The following is a 6,297-nucleotide window of genomic DNA, read 5'->3' as shown; positions in this document are numbered from 1 at the left end:
GACAGCAGGAAACTGCACAGGTGACAATTCTGTTTCCTAAAAGACTCACATTGAAAGATATAAACCAAAAAGAATATCCTTCGAGAACTGGAGGCAAAAATTAAGTTTCATTGCTGGTTTATCCCTCAAAATAATAAGACAAACATTGCAAGCGACAGATCCTATTTTTGGGTCTTAGCAGTGATTATTTCTTGCCTCATTATTAGCAGTGGATTTACTATCTTTAAAGCAGAATTTTGTCACCCAGCAGGAAAGTTCAATTCTAACCGGCAGATTTGAGTGTCACTCACTTATTCCTTCACTATTTTTGACTCAGTTGCTGATTATCAAGGAAGGCTGAAGGCAGGGCCAGGGTGCTGCCCCTCAGGCCCAGCCAGGGCCACACCAGTGGGACCATGGTCTTCTCTCCTAGGAATGTATATGAAGGGATCCTCCTCCACCCCTTAATAATAGGAAAACCTGAATTACTATTTGTAAATCCTCAAACAATCTCCATTTGACAGGCAGGTACAAGGACCAGCTGGTCCAACCTTTCCTGGCAAAAGCACAGTCAGGACAAGCTGGGCCAGCCCCGTGTCCTGCTGAACCTCAGGAGTGTCCAACACTGGGAACCCACCCCTTCCCTGAGGAGGTTGTTACAGTGATGGATTGGTCTTACTGTGACAGTTTTCCCTCTTGTGTCTAATTAGCACCTCTCCAGGAATACCTTGTCCCCATCACCCCTCGTCTTTTTTGTAAAAAATCAAGTAAAAGTAACCTTGAGCTGGCTCAGGTGAAGCAAAGTGAACGTGATCACTCACTGCAGTCAGGTCAGCCTGTCACACCACGGGAATTACATGGATATGATCTGGCAAGTGGCAGGAATGAAGGCAGGGACAAGGGCAGGTCGTGCTGAGCCCTGTGAATCCCTCCTGCGGAACCGCGCTCGGAATACACGGAGCCGTTCAGGAAATAAAGACATGATTAGTTCTGGAGCTCATTTCCTTGGTGCTTTGAAGAACGTTGCAGGGAAGATATGATCCACTGTAATTATGGAGGGAGATAAAGACAAGAAAGTTGCTGGCAGAGCGCCAGGCCCGGGAACACCTGAGCAGCTCAGGAAAGGCATCGCGGCTTTCCCGGCTCCCTCTCGAATTCTCCTCGATGCCTGAGCCCTGAATATCCCTGTTCCCTGGGAAAAAGGGGTGTGGGGAGGACAAACACAGCCTATTGCTTATCACAGTGCAGCGCTGAGGAGAAGTGACAGCATGGAGGAGAAAGGGAATCTTGTTTCTATGGCAACTAAAGTTTGAAAAAAGTCTCCAGGAATCGCTGTGGTGCCACCTCGTGTGCTCACACCCAGAGCCACGGGCAGAAGTTATTGAACTGCAGCCTCCCGAGCCCACGGAATCACCACGGGAGCAGGGAATCAGACCTGCTGTTCCAAGGAGCTGCACTTGGTTTGGAACAACAGTGTCACCACCTGGAGAAACAGCCTCACGTGAGGCAGCACCAGGCTGGGGTTTGGAGGGGAAGAAGGAACCTCCCAAACATCCTCCAAACGATCCAGCTCGGCAGCCCTGCTCCCGAGGAAGGGCCATGAGCTCTTCCATGTCTGTTAAAGTTCAAAGTCAGACACTTCCAGAGGGGCAAACAACACAGACAAGGTCACTTCCAGCTGGGATGGCCACCCCTGACATGATTTGCTGTCACAGCACCCTAATTATTATCAAAGTGCTCAGGTGCCATGTGAACCATCTACCACAATGAAAGTCCGAGAGATTATGGCCCAAATTATGGCCTAGTTTGGCTGTTAATAAGAAGTGTTTAGTCCAAGTGAGGAAAAATATGTCTCAGAAACGAATTTAACACTTGGTAGAAATGTATTGATAACTATTCAGGGTGAACTGTGGCAATGACACACATTTCTGTTAATTCCACTGCAATGAATTCATTATTTCAGATAACACCTAATATCCACGAGCTAAAGCAACCCTAATTCCCAAATGGGCAAAGTTCAGAGATGAAGGGCCTCATGAAATGGGCACTCCTGCTCTACTGAAGGTCTCCAAGAGATTCAGACAATACCTTCCCCTGTTTGACTTGTTCTCTGCAAGGACAATGTCAGTGCCACTGAAAGAGGGAGAATGGAATGTGTTTATTATCCCACCTTTCATATCTGCAGGACAATTCTTTATCTGTGACCCAGAAACAAATAAAGGGGGCACTGTCACGTTGAATATTTTAATGGCCCTCTTTGCTCTGTGCTACCAGCAACCTGAGAGTTTTCAGTGCCTGGAGGTTTAAACAAATTGAAGCTTTTGTTTGTTTATTTTCTGCCTTTCATTCACTCCCCAGCAATGAAACCAGTCAGCCCCAGTCAGCCTATCAATTAGTCCAGGCTGTTTGCATTTGGGCTTCCAGGGAAGAGACTGAAATGTTACTGATTTTTTTCTTGCAGCAGTTTTGAAATGAGCATTTCTGTTCAAATCATCCTTTGGACATGGAAGTCTCTCAAGAAATGATATTGATCCAAGGATGTTGTTGAAAAATCCAGTGAGAATCTGAGGTTGTTCCTCCGTCTTTGTGGGGGGAATTCAAACAATTGCAACAGATAAAAATCCAACACAGCACCTCAGTGTGTATCAAACTGTGAAATTACCACCAAAAATGCCAAACAAACACCTTTTAGAGAGCAAAGGCCACTCAGCTGACCAGTTTCAATAATTCTCACCATTTTAAATGATGCCATGAGTTGGTTTTGCTCCTTACAAGATGACCAGTAGCACTACTGCACAGCCCCAACTGTTCCAGGTGGATTTTGAATGATGGGAAAAGGGATTTAACCATCCCATGCCTTAGTTTCCCCATTTATTTTAAGGCATTATGATAAATTGCAACCCCACAGTGCCTGCAAGCCTGAATTCATTCAGATTGGCAGAACACTTTAACAGCTCCAGATGAAAGGTGCTACACAAGTGCCAAGTACTATCACTGTAATTATCATTCAATATACACTGATCAAAAGAATGAAAAGTGAATTAGCATTTCCTATTAGCCCTACTTACTGCCTAAATGTTAAATATTCCTCCCATGGGCTCTCTCCATGAAAACACACAGGAACTGGTGGTATTTCTCATCTGGCTCCAACACTGCTTCCCCAGGAGGGGAGGGATGGAGGGATCTGAAGAGGAGGGTCAGGAAATCAGGGGAACAACACGGGTTTCTCCCACAAAAGGTTGCTCAGGGACAGGGAGCTCAGAGCTGCTTTCTCCCTCCTTCCTTTCTCTTTCCTGCACAAGGATTCTGCCCCAGTCCCAAGGATTTTGTGCCATTGGCCTCCTTGGGACCCTGAGCCCTTCTCTGAGCCTCTGGGTTTCACACAGCCCAGAGGAGTCGCTCCAGTGTCCCCAGAGGCTGAGAAAGTGCAAACATCTGGAATAGCTGAAGGAAATCACTGGAATTGTGCTAATTTAGCCCCACTGCAGGGCCAAGACACTTGCTAAAGTGTTTGCTTCCCCCTTTCCCACGTGAGAACTAAACAGAATTTGACTTTATTTTCCCTGGAAGCACAAGCTTCCCTGTTCATCCACTGCCCAGGCCCTGCATAGGAAGCAAACTCTGAGTTTCTCCCCGGCCCTGAACACTTTTGGTGGTGTTGGGGCACAGAAATTCAGAGATTCGTGGCATTCCCTCTCAGAGCTAAACACGGGGCTCTGCTCTGTGTGGATCCTCACCCTTGGGAGCTGACCCAGCTCTGTTAATTCTGCCCTACAAAGCACCACCAGGTCATGTCCCATCCCCTCCTCACCCACACCAGGGCCAGCCCTGCCACTGTCCCCATGGAATCCTCTGCTGCCCCAACCACATCACTCTGATAGCAATCAAAAGCAGGCCAAAACCCCCCAGAAACTACACCAGGATCACCAACAGAAAGAAAAGTGGCCTCAGAGTGTGAATTAAGCTGTTGATGAGCCCTTATGCTCTTCCTTTCTGTAGAACTGTCCTTCAGACAGCTGAGAGAGAGACCTCCCTGGAACACACTCGGTTCAAAAAGGGAAAAAATCCATACCCTGCCTTGCTGAGTCCTTTGCAGTGAAGCAGGTCAGAGCACCATGTCTTTTATCCTGTCAGGCCTGTCTCCTGCTTGATGCACATAATAAATCCACAGTGGTTTGACTGCAGCTCTGTGCTGAAATCTGACAATCCCTCCTATCTCCTTCCACGCTTCCAGCACTCCCCAACTGCGAATTCCGGGTTTACTTAAAAAAAATTTCAATATACACAAGGTCAGACTCAACAAATTAAACATATATTTACAGTTTCAGGTTCATTTTCCAGTCCCTGTGCTATGCAGCACTGAGTAGGGGAAAAAGATCCCCTTTTTTAAAACAGAATTTATCTTTCATGCCTTAACCAGAATTTATCCCACGTCTCGTGAAGTACAAGCAAAAATTGAAGGACAAAAATACCCACAGATTTATGTTAATAAGATGACTTAGAAAAATCAGACAGAGGGTTCTAATTTAAATAACAAGCAATTAGAAATTTGACAATATGGGCTGCTGGCAGAGAAAGGAAGGAAGCCAGGCATGTCTGCCCTGGGAACAAGGACTGGGGAGGCCAGGAATCCACTTCCTCATTTTTACATTACAGCATCAAGGTGGAAAATCTGTAATTCTCTTGAAACTGAGGAGGATTTCAGAGGAGTAATTAGGAGTAGCTCAGCTCGTGGTTAACACCAGGGCTGGGAATTGGAAATGAAGAATTTCAGCTCAGGACACATTTCTGGGCTTTGGTGCGTGAGCAAATCAGAGTTATTTAAGTTTTCCCTCCCTCGGTTTTTGCAGCTGTGAAAGGAGGGTGGTAAGAACAAACCCCCTTTGTGGAGAGCTTGGAAATGCACCAAAAAAGATACTTAAGGTACAAAGTCTGACTGCTGGTGCACCTGACAAAAAAGGATGTGACAGCAAGATCAGCCCTCCCAGTTGTCACTAAACAGCACCAGTGAGACTGGAAATAACTGCAAATACTCCAAATGACCTCCTTTTCTTCCAATCCCTAAAATGCTCACAAACCCAAAGCTTCCAAACACGTCATGTTCCTGAAGTGGGGACTGAACTGAGATCCATTCTCCAAGTCATTTCCATATTTCTTGCTGCCACTGCCACTGGTTCTCCCGAGTCAGTTGACAGTTTGATGATAATGGCTTGATGTTTATATATCAGTGGTGATAATGTTTCTGCTCTCCTTCAATCCAGGCCCCGTGGAAGGGACACTTTAATGTGCGCAGCCACAGCCCAAAATGACAGTAATTTTCCCCTCGAGCTGCAATGGTTTGGTAAACAATTACATTTCAATTAAAGCCGGGGTGATCACACCCAGGGAAGGGCCATTCCACCCTCCACATCACACAGGAGGAGAAATTCTCCAAAGTCAAATCATTATAATATAATTTACGTGACTGCTTTCAGAAAAAAAAAAAAAAAGAAAATTAAAATGGAAAATAGTGTGTCTTATGGACAGGCAAAAACTTGGGAAAAAAATCCTTCAGTATCTTGTCCACAGCAGCTTGAACTTGGATCCCATTATTTAGGATTATGTTCAGTGAAGAGGAATGGCAGAAGGGCTCCTCACTTTCATCTCTCCAGGAGTTTCCATTTACTGCCATTAGTATTTAATACCTCATTTATCAAGGATTAAACCCAGGATGGATGGAGGAATGCCACGAGAGTAGCTTAGGATGTATCACTGCACACTCAGCTGTGTGCCAGCCCAAAGAGGCAGGAAAACTGCAGGAGAACAAGGCCAGTTCCAGGCAGGAGGAGAACCAACACCTCAGAAATGTCCCATTTCTCTGTGACTAAAAATGCTGCATTATTAAAGATCCTGAAAAGCAGAGGAACGACACATGGACCATGAAGGAGAGCTCCTGCTCCAAGACATCCCATTCCATGTGCAGAACCACAGACACCAAGCAGGTGATGAAGGAAATAATAATGGGAAAACGAGGAAAATCTGGGAAAATGATCCTCTTGGCTGACAATGAACCACGGGACAGTGTGTGTCCAGCACTGGGCTTGGCCTTTGAAACTTCTCTGAGAATTGTTTCCTTCCCAATCCAATTCACACAATTCCCTGGATTGTGTAGCTTAGACCTGCAATGTGTTTTGGTTTGAGGGGTTTTTTTTTTGGTAGCCAATGTGGCTTCAACCACAAGGAGCACAGAAGTGGTTTTGATGGTCCTGGTGATACCAGAACTGAGGATTAAAGGTCTGGAGACAAGAAATCCTAAATCCTATCTAGTAAAAGACAGGA

General features: G+C 45.7%; 1 protein-coding gene across 6 annotated transcripts in view; it reads right to left on the bottom strand.

Moving 5' to 3' along the window:
• DAB2IP (DAB2 interacting protein) overlaps positions 1-6,297 on the bottom strand; it is a 196,069-nt gene that overhangs the window by 111,497 nt on the left and 78,275 nt on the right. The window lies entirely within an intron of this gene.

Source organism: Lepidothrix coronata, unplaced genomic scaffold (assembly GCF_001604755.1).
Source record: "Lepidothrix coronata isolate B3197 unplaced genomic scaffold, Lepidothrix_coronata-1.0 Scaffold28, whole genome shotgun sequence".
NCBI classification, from domain to species: Eukaryota; Metazoa; Chordata; class Aves; order Passeriformes; family Pipridae; genus Lepidothrix; species Lepidothrix coronata.
This window is presented reverse-complemented; position numbering and strand designations above follow the sequence as displayed.